The sequence below is a fragment of the Andrena cerasifolii genome, chromosome 12 (assembly GCF_050908995.1).
Source record: "Andrena cerasifolii isolate SP2316 chromosome 12, iyAndCera1_principal, whole genome shotgun sequence".
Lineage (NCBI taxonomy): Eukaryota > Metazoa > Arthropoda > Insecta > Hymenoptera > Andrenidae > Andrena > Andrena cerasifolii.
The window spans coordinates 9,909,678-9,934,834 of record NC_135129.1 but is presented as its reverse complement, the minus strand read 5'-3'; the positions used below and the strand labels follow the sequence as shown (position 1 = coordinate 9,934,834).

Here is a 25,157-nt window from a genome sequence, read left to right as displayed (position 1 = left end):
AGAATAATTCGAAGTTATATTACGGAGTGTTTACAGGGGGGAAATGGATAATCGGTATTTGGAAGTGGCTGTTAATACCTGCTGCAATTGCGTCCACTGAATTTCGCAAAGGATACGGTTGGAGTATTGTACATGGATGTGGATTAAGATTTTTTGGAAATTTTCTCTCAAGATACTTATTTATTCTAACTTGTTGAAACTTTCGGGATGACTTAGTGCATATTTAAAGAAGTAACAAAAAAGTTTTCCGCAATAAAAAATAGTCGATATATGGCCACGGCGTCGAAGGCATAATTTTTTTTTATTATGGAAAAAATTACCTTTGCTTTCTTAAATATGTAGACAACAAGTTAGAAGAAATAAGTTCTTCGAAAACAATTTCAGAGCTCTGGCTTTATTTCAGTGCTAATCCGTACAAAGTTCGCCTCTTAAGAGATTTATCTTCATCAATTTTAATTAGAATAGTTACGCATCGAGAATTCTAATTCGTGTAGGTTATAATCATTCTTCGATCGTGCCGATTATCGAAGCGAAGATTGGAGGGAGGGTCGAAGGGAGAGTCTCGGGAAATGATTTGTCTAGCAAATTCGCGGGCGCATCCTCCCTGGAGAGTGGATTCTCGTCGTGGCGCGCGCCGTTTAATTGTCCGGGTCTTGAGCGATTGCGGTTTTGAGACCATTTCAGACAAGGATCGGCGCAATTTGCCCTTTCGTGGCACGGAGGAAAGGAAGCGCGACCTCTCCGGTCCGGGCAGAAGCACACCGTGGGCTCGATGCACCACGCACGTGCATCGCAATAATCGACTGGCATGCCCACGCGTCAACCGCAGAGAAACGCTTACGTTTAATTGAATTCCCCTTTACCAGGATGAACGCGGCGGGCTCGAGGTTCCTTCGAGGAACCTGCATCCTCGACGGATCACCAGGACCTAGCAAAGCAGGCGCACCTCGATATTCCTAAAGACGTATTCCCGAAGAGTACTGTAGATAGCGAACTTCGTTTTGGATGACGAATTTCGAAACTACGGAGCTTGGAATAGCGGCGGAATTAGTAAAAGGATGATTAGTAGATGATTTCATAATTTCGTTGTAGGGTTTCGACATTGGAGCAGCGATAGTATTTCAAAATCTGTATTATTCTCGATTGCCGATTTTTCGTAGCTGTTCGACGCTGTCGCGATTTTTACCGCCGAATTACGTTCCCCGGTGCAAGCGGGAACAATTGTTTCTTTGTCCGCAAACATTCCCGCGAGGTGCTCTGGCCCAGTGTAAAAAGGGAGGCGCGAAAAGGGGGTGAAAAAAAGTTTGCACGGGTATTGCCGCGTCGTCCTGTAATTATCCGCTCGTAAAACCGCTAACGAATACCTTGTAACAGTAAAAAGAGGATGCACGCGTTATTAAAAGTTTGCATACGCGTTGTGTTGGCGCTCTCGTTTCCCCTTCGAGCCTTCCTCTCCCAATTCTGCTTCCTCCTCGACTTCCTCGGTTAGTCCTCCGACGCTCCTTCAATCCACAGCATTTAAGAGCCCGCGAAATCAATTTCAGTAAATAGTTCCCCTTTTGCCTGGCGCATTTCAATCTTAACGGCGATGAAGCATCTTTGAATAACTTGATCCGCTCCTCGACAATGATATTTATCTCAGCGCGAGGAGGTTCGATGGACTGGTGGCTGTCAGTTTTATTCGTAGGTTTTCTAATTCAGCTTAAAAATAAGAGAAGCTTCCTGTTCGCCCTTTATGTCTGCAACCTGCCCCCAGTTTCATTTTTCCTATATTTCCTCGTTTCGTTTTATTCCCCCTCGTTTTTCCTTTTACATCTCCCTCTCTCTCTCTCTCTCTCTGGCCGGTACTTTCCTGTTGCTCTTGCCAGAGCTCTCGAAGGCCGGCGTGGCTTCTCGACTCCGACGTCCTGGGTCGTAATCGAAGGAGAAGATGATGGATAAGGGATCCAACTTGGAACAAGGACAATAAAACAGGAGAAAGGATAGCGGAGGCGCGTATCTCTTAAGCTCAGCCCACACGTGAGATCGATAGATCGCGGAGTTACGTTGAAACCTACCTGCAGAAGCATTTCCCTCGGTGCACATTCGTGGTCCTTCCAAGCAGACCTTCGAACATAATTGCCGACTAAAATAATTTATCCAAGAGAAGTACAACACAGCGGCAAACAAGAAGGACTTAGAAAACGCCTCTAAAATTCTTCGCAATCCAAAACCCTCCAACTAAATACTCGAGCGTCACCAAGTAAACACACATTCACAGTCTCGTACAAATCTCAAGTCACCCACGATTGTGAACAGGCCTTCAATCGCCTCGTCCGACGACAATTCGAAACCAGTTACAATGTTGCAGGTTCGTTATGTCTGCGTTATCCTGTCGAGAGCTATCTTCCTCGGCAATGCAGATCGATCGATGAACCCTTTGATCCTTGCTCTCCAAAGACTTTAAATACCGCCCTTATCTACCCGCTTGGAATCCTGCCCACGTAATAATTGTGCAATAATCCGTTCGACCCCGCAGTCTGCCTGTAAAATCAATTTCGCAGTATATCCAGCAATACCGAACTCCCCAACGCGCCTGTCTAAACAGGAGGCATTAAAATGGCAACCTCCCGTGGAATTCTTTTCCGCCCACCTACGAATGTATTCTCCAGGTCGAATTCATCCCCATAACGGTGGCTGCGCGTTATGGGGAGGAGGAGGCTGGTGGTCGACGGGCGATCGTGGTGGCTAGAAAGGGCGAGGGGAGGGCGAGCTGCGTATAAAGCATAGGTCGAAACGAGACCTCGGGGTGCCGTGGGGCGCACCCATGGGGTCCATGCTGGAAAAACTCGGCTGTTAACTGCTCCGACCAACCCCCACACACCCACCCCCCCGCAGCGTGTATTACCCAGCACGCTTTTTTTTTCCACGATTCTTACGGAGACACGGCCACCGGGGTGTTTTCTCGTTACTCGTGCTTTGCGTAGCTTTGGAACGATTGCAGGGACTGCTGGCGGTCGCCGTAATGGGCTAGCTTGTGGAAGATTGAAATATCATTGAAGGATTTTTATGGACGCATAGATTGAAGCTAGCTTCCACGCAAGGAGAGTGGATTAGGCGGGCCGAGATGCTCAACTACCAGGTTGAACAGTAGCAATAATTTGAGAAAATCGAATTGCCGTCGATCACGTTTATTGCCGCCAGCACTCGAATTCCACTTAGCAGGCGCTCCTTCTATCGATAGCCCCGGAGTAATTTCTCCGCGAAGTAGATTTTCAAGTAGCTACTCGATGTTTAGAAGCCAAGTGATCGATCACGACGATCCAATTAGTCGATTCATCTTACAGCAGATTTAATTGTTCTTGAAAAATGGTGAAGCAGAAGCCCGGCGAGGTGGTAGCGATTGTTGAAGCCCATACGCGTGATGGAGATCGATACGCGGCACCGTAAACCGTCTACGGTAGTCTGCACCGTCTAAGAAATTACGAAACTCGTCAAATATTTGATTACGGGCCGCGTAGACGCGGCGGTATCCTAACCGTGGACGGTAGGAAGCCAGTGCGAAAGGCCAGGGGACCAACAATCGGAAAACAGCGTTGTTGGTGGTCGGTGGCGGCTGCTAGCAAGAGCCAGAGACGCGAAAGTGCCGTTCGAGGATTCCTATTTCCCACGATCCCACGGCTGCCATACGAGCCCCGCAATACTCCGTCTTTCTCTGCACTGCGGTAATCATAATTACACCTGCGGGTGCCTTCTTATCGCTCCACGCCCGATCCCTCGGCCCTTACTGCATCCTTCGAGGATCCTCCTCCGCGTATATACTTCCTCCGTTCCTGCTCTTTCCTCGGCCAACTTCCTCCTCGGGAGCTGCACCGGACTCCTCCGTGGACCGTTGCTTTTTTCGCAAGTGCAATCGATCGGAATGGAAGCTGAACCGAATCTGGTCTGGATATTTCGATGAATTTTGAGGAGGACGGTTGGTGGCAGGGTTGTCAAGTCTCTTTTAGGGAAAATATAGTACTTCATGGCCAAATGTGATAAAAAAAAATATTTAGTACATTGTGAAAATATATAGTACTGTTCAGAGGAAAGTGGTAGAAAATCTACCTTATTTTTTCAATGCAGGTATATTTTTTGTGGGTTTTTGCATTATTAATTAATTTGTCGTCTTCGACGTATGTGTCAAAGGTTTGATTGCACTGAAAGTCGAAATTAACACATATAAGGAGCTCGTTTTTGTATAGTTCTGTTTCTCTCTTCTCGCTACTTCATAGTAATTATAGAAAAAAATCCTCTCTGTTAAGTTTAACTTCGCAAATTAAGGGTTTGAGTAGATAGTAACCATAGAGTACAAAAATAAGTAAAAATTGTAGAATTTCATCGATGTATCGGAATATAGTATTTCTGCGTACCAGATATATCTTTTTCTAACTGTATATAGTACACTAGACAAAAATGCAGTACAATACTGGAGATCATAGTAGTTGGCAACCGTAATTGGCGAAGGTGTTGGGATTGGTAGCTGAGGATGGAGGAGTTGAAATTACAGCTATTTAATTTTTGTATTTACTTGGGTCTAATGTTTCTTCTGTTTCCTCGTGGAATATTTTTGAGCACGTATTACTTGGAATTAGAATTATGTTTTTGAATTCAAAATGAGTTTCGAAGATGACGAGCAGCGTTTAAAAGATGCTGCTGCTCGGTGCGTGTCCTTTGCGCGGTAATTGCGTCGATTAATGATTAAGAAGACAAGGAACGTATTGGAATCGAGGTGGATATGCCTTCGAAGGTGATACTTCGAAGCGACCGGAGTCGGTGGCAAGGGTAACTCCTTGAAGCATAATTGTGCAATGCGCCAGCCGCGGCGGAGGCGAAAGAATTATGACAAGTACACCTGAGAGACGCGTCCGTCATTCGATGTGTCACGGCGCGCTGCTAGTTTTCGAGAATCACGTTTGGGTCAAGGTGGATCGCTTCGTGCGCCGTCCAGAACAATGTGCTGGAAGCTTACTGGCACGCGGGACTTCGTGCATGTCGTTGTCCCTCTCATTACGTTCTGAAATATTGAAACAGCAGATGCACTGGCTCCTCGGCCGAGCGTACTCCCACTGAAACGATCTTCGTTCCAATCCACTCGAACGCGCTTCTACCGCGGCGATCTTGACTCTAATTCACTCAGATGCATTCCCACTGAAACGATCTTGATTCTAATTCAATCAAATGCATTACTGCTGGAGCGATCTTGACTCTAATTCGGTCAACTGCACTGCTACTAAAGTGAGCTTGACTCTTAACCTACCGAACATCTCCTAGAACCACCTCCGAAGCCAGTGCCCCCATAAACGAAGCCTACCGCGATAAAAGTTTACTGGAAACTTTTGACTTAGGTACTCCGACAAGGAACCGTTCGTGTGAACGTAGAGGAGCAATTTTCTTTTCTTCGGAAATATTCACTTCGAAGGAGTGAACTTAGACTCTGAAGCAGAGTTCGGAAAAATGTAATCTAATTACAGATTACGATTAAAATGTAATTGCGTAATTGATTACACATTATTTTTCGTAATCGTTAATTTAGGTAGTTGACAAAATTGTGGCGAACTACCTAAATTAATGTGTAATCAATTATACAATTGCGTTTTAATCGTAATTTGTAATTAGTTTACATTTTGCCCAACTCTACCCTGAAGTTATCACCTTCTTTAATATTTTTAATATAACGTTGAAAAGCTGCTGGATAACCCAAAGCTTTAAATACAACAATTATCCAGCTTTCTATTATCTACTACACTACCCAAAGAAATATAAATAATAGGGGCCGTCCTTAAATTAAATAAGTGTAATTTCGACGATTTCTTACCTCCTCTCTTCCCAAGTATAAGAATTCCTAATATTCTGTATCCCCCCTCTCCTTACGTAATATTTTTTACATCGTACTGAAAATTAGGTTTAAAAAATATTACGTAAGGCGCTACCTGACTCCCTTATAAGAAATTCGCGACCCCCTGTTTCCCCAAAAATTCTTACGTAATTTCAGGACGACCCCTTACAGGTCAGAGCCCTGATTTCACCCCCGGAAATAATTACTCCTTAAAATTCACAGGAATCTTTATTTAGAATCAGAATTTCGGATTTGGGAAGAGGTTTGCTCGCGAATCACTGTAACCTATGCACAGATCTGCATCGGCTTCCTCGAGATCCTTCGGAATATTTGGCGCGCAGGGCCGTAGCACGAGGCGGTTGGTATCGCGTCGAGGCATCCTGCGGTATACACGCGCGCTATATCGAGGAAAGGCGGTGGTCCCCGCGGGAGAGATGGAGCACGAAGCACAGGAAGCCCGTTCAATTGGTGTCCAGGGTGCATTTGCGTCTAATTCAATGCATTATACCTCCCCGTCCGCCCACCGCCGCCGCTGGCTGGCTAACCACCCTCTGCACCGGTAAACGCTTCCTACGGCCTCTCCGTTACGTGCCCGATCGAATAATTCCTGATTCCCCTCGATCAGGATATTCTTTGTCGCGTTCGTACTACGTTCCGCATCCTCCCAACTGCCACGTACCACATTTTCTTCCTGTGCAGCGAGAAATTCGGTAGATCTTATCAAGAAGACGAAGTGATCGGCGCCCCCTGCGGGCGAGGGGGATGAAACGCACCCGCAGTTACCCCGGCTCGTCGTAGGAGGCGACTAAAAGGGGAGGATTTATCCCATTTCGTGAAGAAGTAATTGGAGGTTCCGAGATTGAGTTTTGCCAGCTTTGAATGCCGGAAGACAGAGGTTTTCGGGAGAAAATTGGGGAGGAGGGTCCTGGGAAGTCCTGCGATCTCGCGGACAAAGGTTCTGAATCGGAGGAATCGGGGACGAGTCTCCTCGCGATAGAGAGAATAGATCCGTGTGTCAGGGCAGCATTCGTGGCCCTTGGTGTCTCGCAGGGGCGGTTTATTGTGGGCCACCCTTTGTACACGTTTCTATAACCCGTGACAAGATGATTGGGGTATCTGGTTTCGCGCTCGCAGGTGAATATGCGCCCGTGAGTTAAACGTCGAAAAAACACGGGCCATAATGTCGATTTCTTTCCTCCTTTTTAATCCTCCACGGCAATTATCCGCGGGACAGGGTAGGGGGTGTATCGTGTTCTCTATCTGGAAACGAGAAATACTTGAAGCACCGGTGCTCGCCAATCTCACCAGACGAAATTCTTAATTTCCCTCGTCACCCTGAGAACTCTATCAAATTCCAATGGGGAGCGTAATTCAAATCCCCGTAAAAAACTTCAAAAAAGTAAAAAAATTACGCCAAGTACGTAAAAAAAGTCGAGGACGTAAAAGAGTATCACAAACAAAAAATAGAAAGTACCTAATAGTAATTACAATATAAAAAAAATGTGAAATCAAAACGAGCTGCAAGTACATATTAATCATACATTCCATTACTCATAACGCGGACATTTCAATCCCATCAAAAGGAATCCCATTTAAAAACATTGTCGAAAATTAATATCTTTACAAAACTAATGATATACAAAAATGACGCCAATTATCACAATGGCTATTTATACAAAGAAAAAAATGTATTAAATAATATTAAGCAGATATATTTTTATACGAATAAGTATTTTAATACGAATAAATATTTTATTCAAAATACTTGGCGCTGCGCTCCGAATTGGTATTGCTAAACTGATTAAACATCACCGTTTCCGACTGATCCATGAGACGATATTACGATATCTCTGTCATGCGTGGACGAATTTTATTGAATTTAGTCTTATTCAGAAGCTTATATGACGAGTAAATAATAGCGGTAGCGACAGTCGACATATATACAGGGTGTCTTTCATGTACTTGGCGTCGATATCAATTTATTTATAAGTCCTATATCAAAGGACTTCTATGACAGTGTTTTCCAATCATTTTTGATTCCCGTTTAAATACAACTAGGCAAAGAAAACACATTAAAAATAGGTACTTCAGAATGTAATTCTAACTTAATAATATTTAAAGAAAAAACCGTGACGACCCCCCAGAAAACACTTCGCGACCCAAAGGTTTGGGAATCACTGTTCTGCGAAACACTTTCCAGAAACGCCAGAATTCCACCAAACCCTAGATTCCTCGCAGCAATTAACCTGCATGGGCACCCCACCCCCGAAGATTAAGGAGTATAATCGATCGAGTACCTAACTCCCCGTCAGTTTGCAACTTCCCAAAATTAACCACTCGAATTTGCCCGTCCATCCTCGGAGGTTCCACCCGCAACGCATCCCTTAACTTGCCAATCGTCCAGTTTCCCACAATTGACGATGCACAGATCTCGCGAGAGGATCGAGGTGCTCGTAGGAGGAACACGCGCCCTGGTAGCCGTCGCCGACGTATCCCGGAGGGGCCCCATACTTTGTTTTATACCCCTGTTCGGCCGCGAAGGTATCGGGTTACGGCACCACCTAATGGCATAAAAGGGGAACGACATCGGCTCTCCACGGACAGGATATCCATTCTATATTATATTAAATCCTTCGCCCGTTTGTTTTTTCTTCCGTCTTGCTCGCGGCCGAGCGCGCCAAAGAGAGGCGGTTAGGGCCCTCGGCCAGAGAGAGAGAGAGCGAGGTGGGTTATGGAAAAGGGAATCGTTCGGCGAAAAAGGGGTGGCCGTGGAGCTTGGGGCACGAAGAAAGGGCGGCGCGCTGATTTTGGTCTTCGGGGCCCCATTGTCGTGCGTCGGTGCTCCAGGGACATCCGATACTAGGACCCCCTTCGTACATACGAAACCGCCGCGCGAAATGGAGCGAAACGAACCGATTCGACCATCTACCCTTCCTGGAAACTTTAGAACATCCGCCGGAATCATCGATTCCGCCCCTACCTAGGCCCCCTCCCACCCTTCTCCCCCCCCCCCATCGCCTCACCCGTTCCTGGCGATCGCAGCGCAAAGGGTATCTCGGTTTCGGTTAATTGCCCCAATTACGGCTCCTGGCGTGGGACGGTTTCGCTGCAGTGACGCACACCGTTCGGGGGTGGTTTGTAGGGAACGTCGAAGGGAACGAAAAGTGTCTAGTTGTCGCGGTGGTGGATAGGGATTTTCTGCTCGGATGCTGAGCTCGTCCTTTGAGTCATCGCGATTGTATTTCTTCGGAGTGCTTCCCTTAACGGATGTTGGGTCGCGCTGGATTATTATTAATTTCAGTTAGATGCACGCCGAGAGACGAGAGGAGTGTCTGGTGGAGCCGAGGGAAGTTTTGCAAGCTCGACCTTGGCATCCCGAGGATAACGGCGAGTAAGGTACGCGTCTGGAGTCGAAATTAACGCAAGACGAAGCACGACGGGGTTGATCCCCTCCCCCGTCATCCCCGGGGACCTGGTGTAATTCATCGCAAGAGGTTTCCTCGTCCTCGAGCCCCTCCCCCTTTAACCACCTTCGGCGACTACAGAGCGAGCAAGGTCGAGATGCCGAATTACTTGTAAATGTTTAAACTTCTTTGGGCCAACTCGCGATGTCTGTGAAGTCTGCAGCGTCCTCGCCCCTTAAAATTTCATCCCGCTGCTGATTGCCGCGGGTTAATTCGCTTTAACGCCGTGGATAGTCGAGACGATCGAGGGTCGTCACTCCCCTTAGAGCTATTCCACGATAGGTGAACAATTTAGTTTCACCGATTCTCTTCAAAATTACAGCATTTGTCGATAACCTTGCAAAAACAAAGTATACTAAATTTCAACGGCCTGTGTCAAATAGCTTTCGAAATATTTAATGTTAAAGTTTCGAAAATCAAACAAAATCGGCTGACGCGTCGTCACTTAAACTGTAATATCTCGGTCATTTTTAAAGATAATGCCACCGTCTTGGGTTCATTTTAAAGCTGAAGGAATGCTTTCTAGAAACGTATATAGAATATTTTGTTTATTGTTAATAAATTTAACAGTAATCGATGTCAAAGTTTCAAATCGCGATTTGACGTCGTTCCCACCCACGGTCCGACTTGAAGAAATACCATTCGATTCGTTAAGGCTTCAACTAACAAATGCCTTTTTAAAAAAAGTGGAGAAATTTTGGGAACAGTTAATAAAAAAATAAAACTTACGATAGTGCGCACGCACGCGTTTTCAAAACAATAGCCTAGCGTAGGAAAGTATTTATATACGATGGGTTAAAACAAATTTTCCTTTCAGTATTTTCGGTATTCTCGAGAAAGATAGTAGGAATATCTGCTCACCATATAAAAGATTAGCAATAGTAGGTAGCAAGTAGGTACTCGCATTAAAATTTTCTGCCTTTAAACTCTCCGATCGTCCATCCCTATCAAACGTTCCTCTAATCTTTGCTGTTCGAGTGTTTCTTCTTCGTTTCATCCACCCCACGAGGTTTCTCATCCTCGTTTCTCAATACCGAGATCAGTCATCGTCGTGATCGAAGGAAGCTTCCCGCTCGTTCGCCAGCCATCGATGACCGACAGCGTGTTCCTGGAAAGAGGTTGTGTCAGGAGGTATCCAGATAATCCTTCGGGAGCCGAGGAAGAACACGGAGGATGTAGGAGCAGCGGTGAAGGGTGGCAGGGACGGACCTCGGCTCCCAAAGGGCCGCGTCGAGTAAGATTGGCTCCGGTGTTGACTCCTCGTGGGACCTAGACTCAATTAAACTTTAAGATGATATGCGCCATCCTGGCACCCCTCCTCGGCGATGCCTGCTCGCCCGAGTCATCCTCTCGATTCTCCTCGCCACCGATAACCGACGATTCGAGGCACGCGGGCGAAAGTGAATTAATTTGATTCGAACGGGGCGCCGCTCTTCCCTGGCGAGTCAAACGTGTTACTTTTTTAAACCCCATTCGAAGAAGCTGCAGATCTCTGTCGCGTTCATATTTATATGTTTAATATCGAACAATATGAAACGAGGATTTTAATCGAGCGGCGTGGATATATATTCTCCATCGAGGAGACTTTTTTTTCTATCTTTCATGGAGGAATTACTTATGCACGTCGGATGGGGTCAGCCGGTAATGGAGTAAACACGTCAATCGTGCTAAATTTATAAATGTCCCCAGAAATTTCCATCCAAGCTCCATCGAGCTGGTCGAGGAGCCAACGTCGAGGCTGGTTAAATCGAGTCTAATTAAAGCACTCCTCGAAGATTTCGAGACTTTTAAATTCCCCGTCCGAGCAGTGGACGTAATATAATTACATTCCGGTGACGGCTCGGCCCATCGAATTAATCAGTCTTATCAGGGGCATCTCCGAGTGTCAATTTGAACGAATTGAAACGGGTGATGAGGAACGAATAAGAAAGTCAAGTGCGTATATATAGCGGCGTTAACAGTTTCCCTGGATGATCGTAAATTCTGAGGATAGTGCTGTATAGCGGCAGACTTTGCCTTCTGTCGTCGGACTCGCTGATTTCCGGCTGATCCCTTTCACGAAATCTCAACCGAGGGACTCTTGCCGTTATTACGCACGGGACATTACATGCGGACTCGGACAGATTTCGGAGTAAGTTTTCGTAGATTGCTGAAATTTGAATGTGTTGTAGTGTTTAGTGATATTTAAACGTGCCTCAAAGGATTTTTCGAAATTTTGAACAATGTCGATTTTACAGCTGTTTGAAGTTAAGTGCTAACTTTTTTTCAATACATTATAGCTATGGAAGTAGTAAACGGGTGGAGACGAGCTTTACGGTGCTTATAGAGAAGATATTAAAGTTTTAAGAAAAAATTATTTCAGTTTAAAAAAGAAAAATTGAACCACTTTTGTGCAATTACTTTAAACAAATGCAGGTTTTTAACATCGAGCGCGATTTTAAAAATCTGAAAAGGAGAATATAGTTCTATCCTTCCTCTTGATGGACAAATTTTCAAAAATATGGACATTTTAAAATTGGCCCTGTAAAAATTGCCGAAAGTTGACGCTGCGTCGCTCAGCGCCGCGGTACTCGCAGCGGCCAAGCGGCTATACCTGATATTCTTATACAGGATTCTCGAAAATGGTAAGTATTTGAAAAAAAAAAAAACTGAAGGAGGAAAAGTCTTACTGTTTTTTATATCCAACATAATATGGTATCTCAATTTTTGGTGTTCGTAACATTTTCCTTGAAACGAGGGTGACTTTCAGTTTTTTAATTGGAATTCTATATATTTGATTACCCAATATGAAAGCGACTGTCAAGACAAATTCAACCATATGGTATACTATGACCTTCAAGGCCACACAAGATTAGGAATGAAAGAAAGAAACTCAATCTACTAGATAGATAGTTCAATATATTTACTTCATTCCTAACTTTCGGCAATTTTTACAGGGCCAATTTTAAAATGTCCATATTTTTGAAAATTTGTCCATCAAGGGGAAGGATAGAACTATATTCTCCTTTTTTCAGATTTTTAAAATCGCGCCTGATGTTAAAAACCTGCATTTGTTTATAATAATTGCACAAAAATGGTTCAATTTTTTTTTAAACTGAAATAATTTTTTCTTAAAACTTCAATGTCTTCTCTATAAGCACCGTAAAGCTCATCTCCATCCGTTTACTACTTCCGTAGCTATAATGTATTGAAAAAAAAGGTAGCACTTAACTTGAACCAGCTGTAAAATCGACATTTTTCAAAATTTCGAAAAATCCTTTGAGGTACGTTTAAATATCACTAAAGACTACAACACATTCAAATTTCAGCGATCTACGAAAACTTACTCCGAAATCTGTCCGAGTTCGCATAGAATGTGCCGCACGTAAATAGTTTTTTCTTGTTGCGTTCGCATAAAAAGCGAGTGACGGGCGATTTTACGGCGCGACAATGGGAGCGAAAAGGTTTATACAAATGGGAGGAACAGCTTTAGATTATCGGGCGAGGAGTGGAACATTCCCACACTCCGTGGACGATCGGAGCGCGCGGAAGTTTTCTTATATCTTTTGTCTTGTCACCCCGGTTCTCTCCTTCCGTACGATTCGCTCTGCTCCCACGGAATACGTGACTTAAGATACTGAAACGGGACTCAACACTCGGACGACGAGGGGCCGTTCGATTCCCCGCCACGATTTGCTCCCATCGATTTCCAGCATCGCCGCCACGATCGTTCCCGCGGTCGATCTCGGTTTGTGGATTTTCTTGGCTAGCTGTGCCCTTCGGTATTCATTTTTAGCAAGTATGTCCTGCGGTGGCTGCTGGACAATTTGTGACGTAATATGGTGCAAGAGGTATCTTCGAACTCGTGCCTCTGTTCGTCAGTACCTTAGGTTTGGGGTAGATACCTACGAATTTTGGATTTTCAGTGGTTTAGGTCCGCGATATTTGGGGCTCCGGATATTTAGGGTCCTCGGTACTGTGGGGCTCCGAATATATCCGGGTCCTCGGTACCTTAAGTCCTCGGTACCTTAGATTCTCGATTTTTAGGATCCTCGGTACTTGAATTTCTCGATATCTTAGGTTCCCGATACATTAGCTTCCGGGAGACTGGCTGTTATTCGTACATTTTTTAATATTTTCCTATAATAAAATTACTGAGAGTTGCTGAATATATGTACTTTTAAAATGAGCAAATAGTTGCAAGAAACATACATCACATTTCTCACAAAAAATTCCCGAAAATCACGATCTTTTTCGTCTGCCAACTAGGCATGACCCTTTAAGGTCCACGATATCTTAAGTTCCCTTATGTTCTCGTTACCTAAAGTACTGATTACCCAAAATCCTCGGTAGGTACTTAAAGTTCTCGATACATTTGGCCCCCGATACCTTAGACCTTAGATTCCCAGCGCCGTAATCAGTACTCCCAGACACAAGAAGCTTCAGTCGCCATTAATAAAAAATTATCTCCCATCGTCGGCCTTCAATGGCGTTTCGAATTTAAAGGAGAAACTCGAGCGATTCCGTGGCAGGGGAGATGGAGTATTCCGCGGTGCCATCCCGTGTCTTATTCATATTCATGAAGATTCCGCTTTATTTCCGAGCTGAGGGGCTGCAGGGAGGAGGAGGATCGGCGTGGGTGTTGGGGAAACACCGTTCCCCGTGTCACGCGACAGGAGGTCCCTGATTCCTCAGCCTCTGGGACTTTATCAGAGAGTACCTGCGCCTCGTGTACGCACAGCGAGAAGCATCGACGCTGTCCGCCGCTACAATACAGTTAAACTTTCGTTAATGTTACTCGAACGGCTTGGTTCCTTCTTTTTCCGCCGAGGCATCGACGGATCTCGATGCGCTTTGGTGCCACGGTGCTCCGGTCATAATTATCCCAACGACAGGGCGCACTAACTTTACTTGCCTCGTATAATTGTTCCCCAATAAGCTCGGTCGAGGATTCTTAACTGGGGGCATGTAGCTTATCAATTGCCTGCTTGTTTCACATAAACGGACCGGTCCTCGCCTTCCCCCGCGATGAGAAAATTAAGTAAATCCACTTCTACTTCACAGTACACACCCCGTGTCTCAGATTTGATGCGGAATAAAGAAATAACTTGTAATAGACCAGCATTCATCTTTCTCCAAAGAAGTCCCGCTTTCCCCAAGGGACATCGATATTTTAACGAACCACGAACGCCACCGCTGTTTGCTGTCGTTTTTCACCTAAGAGGGGGTCGCGTGGAAGTCGATGTTCCCCGGGTTGAACCTCGCTTCGGTTCCCTCCTCAGGATCATCGCCGGGACCCCCGCTGCTCCTCTGTACCATGCTAACTGTCCTGTCATTGTCACGAGCCACACCACGAGCACATTCATTCCCGGCCGAAGGATCCACTTCCTCCGCGTTAGTCACGCCCGATTACTCCGGCCGGAGCTCGTGCTCTCCATTGCGCGCAAACTTCGCAGCTCAGCGTCAAATTTTCCTGTTCAACCCTCTAGCGCATACGCCTGCCTTAAGGCGGGCACCTGTTTAATCCAGAAGTTGGGCGTCTATAATTTTTTTCTCAGAATTTTCAGTTGCCAGCCCTAAAAGTATTGCCACACCGCACATATTAGCCTAAGAAACGTGTCAATCTGACGTTTCGATTTGACAGAAATCTAGTTTGAAGTGCATTTTTGAGCTAAGCATGCTGCGAAAATTATTTGTGAAAGTAAAAAAATCAGCTAAAATACTTCCCGACATCGGGCAGCTAAAAAATTATTGGTATTGCCCTGGGGAGCCCAGACGTCCTCCAAATTGAAAACAGACATCGGATTCGGTCTTTTCATCCCCGAATTAGACTAGTCTAATTTTTCCAACTGAATTAAAAATCGATGCACTGGAGGGTTAATCTCCGCGACCCCTTGGTTTCCACCGCACTTGACAGCCTCCGCTTCCTGTGCCCCTCGAACTCGCGAGGACCAAAGGGGCCCGTCTCGATATCCCTCTCCGGTCCACCCTGAAGTTTATCTACGCCGTCTTATCACCTCGAGGATCCCGTAGCCGTCGCGTGTAGGTGGAGGGGCTGTGTCGGGCCGCGTCAAAGTTACAGGAAGGCTGAGGGCTTATCTGCGACCCCGGGGCTCCAGAGTCCACAGGTAGGAATGCGAGATGTCGAGCGGTGAAACGGGGTCCAGAGGTGGCACGAGCGGACGGTGCGTGCTGCACGTATCCTTACCGAGGCGTATTTGTCCCATGGTGTGCACGTGACATCTTAATCTCTCCCTATTCGTCTCTCCACCCAACCTCAGCCTCCCAGAGCCTCTATCCGTTTATCTGCTTCCCGCGTATCTTTCATCCCTTCGGCTCCTTTTTTCCCTTATTTATCGCCCGTTTTTCCTTTATCCGTTTCTATCGTTGCCTCCTCTCCCTTTCTTTTCCTCCGCTCGATGGCTATCTCGAGATCCACGGCTACACCCCCTTTCTCCTCTTATCCGTTCCACGGCGTTCCACTCGCCTCTCGTGCGGTTTTTCGGTTTCCTTCGGACTCTTTATTCGTACGATCGCGTCCCCTGTACTCCTTTGTCCCCTTTTCTCTTTCTCTCAATGCTCCTCAGCCTCCGTTCCCCCCTCTCTCTCTCTCTCTGATTCTCTTAACGCTGGCCCCTCGTTGCCCCCCACCCACCCAGATCTCTCTCTTCTTTCTTTCGTTCGTTTTCGCGCGTGTACCCCCTCCCTAATACACGAGCCGAGGTACAGGGGGCCCTTAATCTTGGCACCGTTCCCCTGCTGGAGATTGTAATCTGAGATTTAGGTCCCAGCGGTGGGCACCCAGGGGGCACCTTTCCCAGCCACCTAACGAGACCTGTCCCCTCGGCTCTCTGAATTCCTCCCTGGACTGTCGATCGCCAAATCGTGGATACAGATTTCCACCTTCTATCTTCGGTGGACCACGCGTGACCTTATATCTACGGAAGATTTTGGTAATTGTAAGATTTTACTCGTTGTGTAGGAATTGCTTTCGTAATTCCTATATGTTCGGGAGCCACGGAGAAAATGGGGGTCCGTCAATCTGCGGGTCCTCTGCGCTACTGGCCAACCACCTTACCAATGTCGCGAAAGTCGATCCTCCGAATCCTCTTATTCCGAGCTCCCTTTCACAGGGGTTCCTGATCCGACAATCTTCTACCGGTTAATTCACTTACTTAGCGCTCTGTTCCGAATGTTTTACGTTTAATTCAAATCTCTTCGGCTGATTTGATAACGACCTGTAGCCAAGATCCCCGTGGCAGAGTTACTATGAGAATCCCCGAGCACGCTATACGCTCCCGAAGCAACAAGTAGCATCTGACCGGCGTACCTGCGACATTTAAGTCTACCTAGTCGTCTGGTTAACCCTCGACCTCCCCACACCCCCAACGAGCCGCGTTCCTCGCCCCTATTGCGCAGACCTCGTGCAGGGAGATCAGTGATCCCGCTGACGGGAAGTCGATACTCGGCGAGGTGTTCGCCTAATCCCTATGAAAGTCACTTGGCCGTCACCTGCTCAACCAATGACAGAAGATTTTATCAAAATTCCTTTCTTCGGGAATCTACGAGACGTCCCCAGGCGACTTCTCCGAGAAGTCATTCCCCATCTCGGAGTCGTATACTTGGAATCTTTAGGCGTGGAAGTTTCTATCCTCTACTTTGTCACTTTCGCTCCCTGATCGACTGGTTTCTTCACGGTTTGCAAGCTTGTTACCGCGACCACTCTCCCTCGGCGTCTATGCACGGGTGAGAGATCAATAATTGGGCGTTTCGTGCTGCCCAGTGTTGGGTGAAAGTGGTGACACGGTTGCTGCTCCTTTGGCGATTTCCATTGGGCAACTTTGGAGGCTTCTTTAATCTTCTGTGGGAAATTGGTCTGCCCCCTGTCGTTCGAGAAAGCGTTTTCCATTCAGGTTCCTCAATCTTATTGCGAAACTCTCGCCTCGAGGTCAAAAGCGGTGGAACAAGTCGCGAGGACAATTGTTTAGTCAAGAAATGAAGAGGTCCTCAATGATCTTTCGAGATAGAAATGTTCCTCGGGAGGTATTAGTCGGAAGGTTCTGGTCCAGCGGAGTTAAATGGACGCAGCAGGTGCTGGCGCGTACGCGTGAAGAGGATCCACCTTCCTCAGGTGTCTCTTACCTGCAGCTTCTTTATTTTTTAAGGCCCGTGGTGCTCGCGCACCGAGACGAGCGACCCTGAAGAGACAGGTGATTGGGGGTTTCGATGTACTTCGATGATTCTGAGCCAGCCGTGACTGAGGGGCACGCGACTTGATCGCCGGCTCTGTAATTGGAAACGAGACTTTAATGGCGAGGAGTTCTTGGGTGGTTTAACGCTATGTACTTACTTGAAGTTGTAGAAAGCGTAGCTTCAATCGGGGCAACACTTTTGAAAGTTTATTGAGCCTATGTTAATCCTAGAATGGAATACTGTTTTATACGATACTAGAATATTATTTAATAGAATATTGAAACACTATTCCATAGAATACTAGAATATTATTTCCTAGAATACTAGAATATTATTTCCTAGAATACTAGAATATTATTTCCTAGAATACTAGAATATTATTTCCTAGAATACTAGAATATTATTTCATAGAATATTGAAACACTATTCCATAGAATACTAGAATATTATTTCCTAGAATACTAGAATATTATTTCCTAGAATACTAGAATATTATTTCATAGAATACTAGAATATTATTTCCTAGAATACTAGAATATTATTTCATAGAATATTGAAACACTATTCCATAGAATACTAGAATATTATTTCCTAGAATACTAGAATATTATTCCGTAGAATATTAGAATTCTTGACGAGTGGCCAAAGTCCACTAAAAAGAGGCGAAAAAGCATTGCGACTCATTTACAATTACATCCACGATCTATACTCGTATAAAAATAATGGAGGGGACAATAGAGGCTGGCGATGAACGTTTGTTCTCGACTCTCGAGTGGAGATGCAGTCGAGTAAACGGTTCGGTGGCCCGTAATGGCGGTTTCGTTGAATCCACCGTAGGTTGCAGGCGGCCCTCTTTGATACCTTGGCCCCCCAACGAATTAAGGTTCACCTGCCTGACCTCTTCGTGGTCGGGACCAGTACCCTTGGCCGACAAAAACTCGGTCCGGGGTGCTGGTGCTCGCAGGGGCGACCGCGTAAAAAATAAATGAGCTCAGCTAGCGTCGATATCAAGGGTGGGTATCGGCAGCCTCGAGATTCACTGGCGCGAAACACTTTGAACATCGATATTCCACACTTCTCGTCGCCTTTCTTTGTCTCTCCTCTTATGACTGCTTGGACAAACTTTAGGAAAAACACATGGACTCTAATAAAAATGTTAGTTAGTTAAAATTAAAATTACGGACCACAAAGAATAGGTATTCCATTTGCTCTCCGCGTAATAGAAACACCAAGATCCAAATTCTCCACGGAGAGCGGCGCGCGGAGGGTGGTCGATGCTCTTTGTCAAGGGATTGCTACCGGAATTTCGAGCGGTTCCTTCGGCGCGACGAAACGGATAGAAAAGCAATTTGTCCGCTGACAGAATCGTTCGATTGCCCAGAAGCTGGCCGTGATATTTTCTGGTTAGACACGGCCAGCAGGTGGACCCTAAACCTGCCGTGTCACCTTTCATCGCACCTTCGTCCTCCACTTAACGCGAATCAATTCTCAATCCTGCCTCTATCCAAAATTCAATAAAACTACCCAACTTTCTTCGAGCACATTGCCAAAGTGTAATTAGCGAAGGCCATTAGTAGGGTGACATTAGGAAGAACCTTGGAATTCCTTCGTGGTCATTATAAACGAGCCGTGACTTCTAATCAATTTATCTACCATCACTTGCCAACCTTCTCGACATCCTCCGTTCCTTTTGCACGACACGATCGGAAACGGTCCTAAATTACACTTACCCTACCCGGAGCAGTTGCTCGCGATCGTGGAAATTCCTAATATTAGCAACGAGTTATACCATTTCTCGAGTACTTAATCGTCGCTAATTGGGCGGTGCTCGTCATCGGCCGTTAAACAGACGTCGTAAAGCCCGGGGCTAATGGTCCCGCGACTTAAGACAGGGGTGCTGCGGTTCTTGCAGCCCCAAGATGGCGGCTAAGATAAACCGCGTGGAGGGTGCATCGTCTGCCCGAGGGTAGCCGCTTCCGGCCAGGACGTGGTTTCCTGGCTGAACCTACCCTCGCCTGAACCGGAAGTGACCTCTTGCCAGCCGGGATCCATTCGGGTTTAAATTTACCGCGCCCTGACGGCCTGCTTGAAATATTTCTACGATCAGACTGCTCGTAAAAGCTTTGCTTCCCTTCCACTCATTCAAGCTACTCTTTCAATCATTTAAAGCGTTTAACGTCTCCTTTAATCTCCCGACAGTGGGTAGATCGCAGTAGGACCGATCGGGTCTGTGAATTTTTTCCCGCGGCTTTTAGTCGCCCGAGCTTCTGCAGAATTATCGTTAAGGTGATTATTCCGCAAACAACGATGCTAGGGCGGAAGTAGCTTGAAAGGGGCAACGGCTACCGGTCGGAGCGTCTCTCGTGGCTGTTAAGACAGTTTCGAGGAGTTTATGTTCCTTGACCGGAAGTGGCTGTTGTCGTAGGAAGACTTACTCGGTGGTTAACGCTGAAATTTACATTTCTGAGGGACTGGGGAGGTTCCGCGGCTTGGGGGAGGGACATTTCCAGGGGTTCCGAAGTTTCTTTAGCTGGCGATTCAACGCGATTCTCGAATTGCGCAATCGTTATTCAGTGCAAGCTAAGCATCGAATATTAACAACGACTTCCATGTGTCCCCCCTTTCGGGGAAGCTTGACGCAGTCTCGTTAATGATCGCAGCGTAGCCAAGATAAGGATCTTATCTCGGGGAGGCCTAATTGCCGGCGCATTATCAACGAGGCAATCCGTGCGTCCCGTCGAAAGGAAAACAGGACTTTCCCTGTTACTCACTGGATTTCACGGACGCCTATCGGGCCCCGGCAAACAGACAGGGTAAAGAAATCGCTGGTTTCTAATCTGCCTAATATCGCGGGAGCCCGTGTCGAAAGCTAGGCTCTGCTCTGCTCAATGAACGCGGTTTGCTGGTTGTTTGCGAATGACGCCGACTGTTTGACGCGCTCAAAGTGCGCGACTGAACCCGCAGACTGCGTGACGACTGGTTTCCATAGAAAATCAGGCTTGCTATCGCGAAGATTTTCGTGCCGCGCAAGTGGCGACGATAGCGGCGTCGTAAATCAGTGAGGGAATATTGGAAAAGGCTTGCCTCGATTACTTTCGATAGGGGCTAAAGGGAAGTTTTCCAAGGAGATCGCGAGGGAATATTAACTTTAGCTTGTGTTTCGAGCTTGGTTTATTTGAGGAGGGACCGGTGCATTCTAGGGGGCTTTAATTTCTGTAGGAATTTCGGAAGTGGGATGCCGGCGATCGGGGAGAGATTCGAGGGAATTTCACCGGGGACAGAGGCGTGAAAGCGTCGCGGATTGGCAACGCAGAAATTGGTTCCGCGGCTTGTAAAAGCGTCGGGATGTTCGCGTGAGAGCGTCTCAATCTAATAAATTCATGGAGGAACGTCGTCCGCGTTCTCACAGGCCTCGCGGAATATCGAGGCAATTCCTGCCGCTTCCGTGTGATCTCCCGACCGCAAATCAGTACACTAGGAATACCTTTTGTCCCCCGGTGTCTGCCCGCAGTCGTTTTTCCCCGGCCGACGGCTTCCGTAAAATTATCGATCTTAAGGTTTTTCCGCCGATGCTCGTGAAAGCGAGGTGGCGACTGTTCCTGGTGACACTGATCGACTGCTACTATAACCGCGCAACTATTGGCAACCGGGAGATAATTGATCTTTGGGTAGCAAGCGACGAGAGACTTCCTCTGAAGTGGAGGTAAATTGAAGTTGAAGATAGGAAGGAAGAAGGGGTGCTAAATAAATTTCCCCTGGCAACTACACCTCCTCGACGAAACAATTCGCTGCGCGAAGCTGCGCAACTGAAGAACCGCAAATTTAAAGTTCAACCTATTAAAATAAATCGGGCAACAATTGAAAGCTATTGAAAAACTTAGAAAGCAGTTGCTTCCACGAATCCTTAAGGGTACTAGGCAGTCGTTCCTGTCTAAACCGAAGCATTTCTGTTTCAATTAATTACAAAGAAACCAATCGAAACTGAGCCCTGTTCTTTGGGATCCCCGATAGGAACCCCGCTGGTGAACCTTGAAGTAGGTTTCATGGAAACTATGCGTCGCCGGGGCTGTTGCTTGCTCTCTGCGTCGTTCAGTATAGCTTGGCCGTCATTCGATCAATTATTTATTCCTAAGGCTATCGTGGAAAAATAGATCTATCCGTTGGAAGTGCAAATGGCGACTTGAGGGACTTAAATTTATTTCTTTAGTAATTTATATCTTCAGATTTTAGGCGCGGAGAAATTTCTAAAGAGCGAACGTTCAAGAAGAACCCCCTGAAGTTTAGGATTTAATTTATTTGTAACTTATTTCTTCAGATTTTAGGCGCAAAGAAATTTGTAAAGAAGGTCTGGGTTAAGAAGAAACTAAGCTTTAGGAGTTAGGGGTCAAGAAGAACCTCAATTTTAGGAGGTTCGTCTTCAACCCTCGCTCTTCTTCTCGCCTAAAAACTGAAGAAATACATTACAAATAAATTAAATCCTTAACTTTCGGAGGTTCTTCTTGAACCCTCGCTCTTCTTTAAATAGCATAGGACCTAAACTCATATTCTTATATCTTTAACTAACTTAATACTAATCTTCAAGTATTATCTACAGTGGCGGACGAAAGAAACTTTTTTAGAATTAGTCCAAACTACTTGTTTTTTTCTTTAGAAGCTGGAAGGATTAGTTTGCTAAACGACGTGAAAGAAACCAATCGAAACTGAGCCCTGTTCTTTGGCACGAAGTTTATTGACATCGTAAGCTTTAAAAAACATGTTTGTTTGGTAGAAAAAGAATATTCCTTATATCGTACGACGAAAATACACCGCGCCTACGCGATTCACGCCTGTCGATAGCAGAAGGGTTGCCCGCGAACGGGGCATACCGCGCGTCCGCGGGCGGCTGGTGTTCATGAATGAAATCGCGCGTGCCGCCACGGGTTGCGTGCTCTCCGAGCCGCGTGGTGGGGCACCGGGTATCCGTGTGGACGCGGCCTAAGCGTGGGTGGCTGTGGACCAGCGATCCGACGCGCTTCACCTCCGGGGCGGACGGAAGCGTCGCGTGCGCGCGTGTGAACGGGCCAGAATGGAAAACGCGCGTGCATCTCTGTGGCCCCGCGTAGGCGGAGTCGATCGGCGACGGGACGCTGACGCTTGCACATGCGCTCTTATCACGGAGCCACCCACAACGTGCGTCGCGACGGCGCCAAGTCATCCGACGCTGATCCAAGTCTCACCTTTGGGGATCGATATCGACCTCTACGCAGACAAAATCAATTTTAAATGCACCTTAAATTGATTTTCTATGCGATACGCTTGGTGGCGTCGAGTGCTCTGCATTGAGTTACTTGACGTAGGTTTCTGTGGCTCTTGGAAAGCAATTTTTACGCGGACCTGTTGGTTGTAATCTCAACTCATGTAGCAAGGTCTCACAGAGCTAGCTGGGTCACTGTGAAATCGCTACTGTAATTATTCAGGCGAATCAATCGTCAAGTTTGAAGCGCCGTTTCGGTTACCTCCGCACCGCAGATTCTAGTTGAACCCTGCGGACCATTTACTACCAAGCTTCGCGTAGTTTTGGGTAGCTCGATGCGCGCAGATTTAGCTGTTAGACTTCGAACTTTACTGCGCTCAATTTCCATGAAATATGAATTCTAGGTATCTTCCAGTCATTCTTCGTTCTCGTCCCATTTCCTCGAGTCTGTGAGTTTGCACTGTAGCTTCAGGTGCGCTGAAAGACGCTACAGCGTACCGCCAGGGTTTCCTTGTCGTAAAAGTTAATTTCACACTGTTTGAAAGCTGCGTTAAGGGCTGCTCGAAGCCTGTCGTTAGTCGAAACGGAGCTTATTAGCTCCGCCGGACAGTAATAATCCCGCGGTGGTCAGAGAGTCGAAACGGCCTAAGAAGTGACGGGCGTGCGTGCCTAAGGCGATTCTCTAATGGCACCGGCTCTCCTTTTTGCCCCGTCTGTTTCGCACCGTTGCGAACAATACAGTTTCCGTCTCTCGGCTTCCAATCGCAGCCGTCTGCACGATTCGGTCCACTTGTGCGATCGATGAAATCGTCCGGCGGCAAAAAACAGTCCACGACGAAAACTTAATAACGTTCGAGTATCCCCCGCGCCGTGGAAAAACGCCACCGAGGCAATTAACGCGCTGAGAAACCAAGTCTGTTCAAACTTTCCCTGACGCTCGACCGCGATGGTATACGTAGGATGTCTTGGAGGTAAGGTCCTTTGAATCTCCACTCGTTTCTTAATCAGCAACTCGGATCAAACTAGGGTTGCCGAGCATACTATAATATATGGTATTGTACTATGTTTCTGTCCAGTGTACTATATACCATTAGAAAAAGATATAGTACGCAAATATACTATATTTCCGAAACATCGATAAAATTCTATAAGTTTGTACTTATTACTTTATTTTATGGCAACATCAAAACTTTAATTTGCAAAATTAAAGTTTAATAGAGTGGATGTTTTCTATAATGAATACGAGGTTGCGGGAAGAGAGAAACAGAGCCAGTCTGTCTCTCGTAAAAAATGAGCTCCTTAACATATTTGTTAAAGACAATCAATTAGTGCAAAATGCAAAAAATATTCATTTAAAAAATAAGATATTTTAATGTAGTTTTATTTTGTACCACTTTCCTCTGAAAAGTACTATATTTTTCACTGTGTACTATGTTTTTTTATCAAATTTGGCCTATAGTACTATGTTATCCCGAAAAAGAGTTGGCAACCCTGGATCAAACCCTCGTAAACTTTGTAATCAGTCACGTCACTTCTGGAAAAATTCGGTGGAGGACCTCCCTTTGGTCGGTAATCTCTGAGGCACCCTGTATTTAAAGGTGTTCCAAGTACCAAAACTCCTGAGAGAGTTCTGTGTACGTATTCTCTTATCGACACAAAGAAAATTGAAACGCAATTATCAATTTCGTTCCCTTGAGTATCACTTCGAGTGTACCCTGTGGAAGCACGAATTCATAGAGTAGCTAATCAGCGAGGAATAATTGAAAAGCACGTGTGAATGCTGTTGGATAGAGGAGGGACCACCTAACGTCCCGATTGCAACGAGATAAATAAGCGCGATGGGTGGGCGCTCGCGCGTTTCCGAAACGGGCACGGGTTAGAGGCGCACCTCGTGGGCCCCCGCAGGGAGCCCCATGCTCCTCCGTTGCCCCCATAAGGTGGCACAGAGCTCCAGCCGTGTGTGAGAATCCATTCCAGTCGATTTCACAGGGGTTGCAGGGGGTCCACTTCGGATTTCGTTTTCTTCCCCGGGCCCTCTTTCCCTGGTTCGACACTCGCTTCCCTTTCTTCCTAGCCCGGTCGCCTCGCCGACCCCCGTCTCTTGGAAACTCCCGCGGCCACGCGTACACCAAACTCGTCCACTATGCCGATCGAGATCCCCGATAGGAATCCCGCTGGTGAACCTTGAAGTAGGTTTCATGGAAACTATGCGTCGCCGGGGCTGCTGTTTGCTCTCTGCGTCGTTTAGTATAGCTTGGCCGTCATTCGATCAATTATTTATTCCTAAGGCTATCGTGGAAAATAGATCTATCCGTTGGAAGTGCAAATGGCGACTTGAGGGACTTAAATTTATTTCTTTAGTAATTTATATCCTCAGATTTTAGGCGCGGAGAAATTTCTAAAGAGCGAACGTTCAAGAAGAACCCCCTGA

General features: G+C 46.3%; 1 protein-coding gene across 2 annotated transcripts in view; it reads left to right on the top strand.

Moving 5' to 3' along the window:
* Nucleotides 1-25,157, top strand: part of L (zinc finger protein Lobe) — a 92,308-nt gene that overhangs the window by 45,823 nt on the left and 21,328 nt on the right. The gene's annotated exons all lie outside the window — the stretch shown is intronic.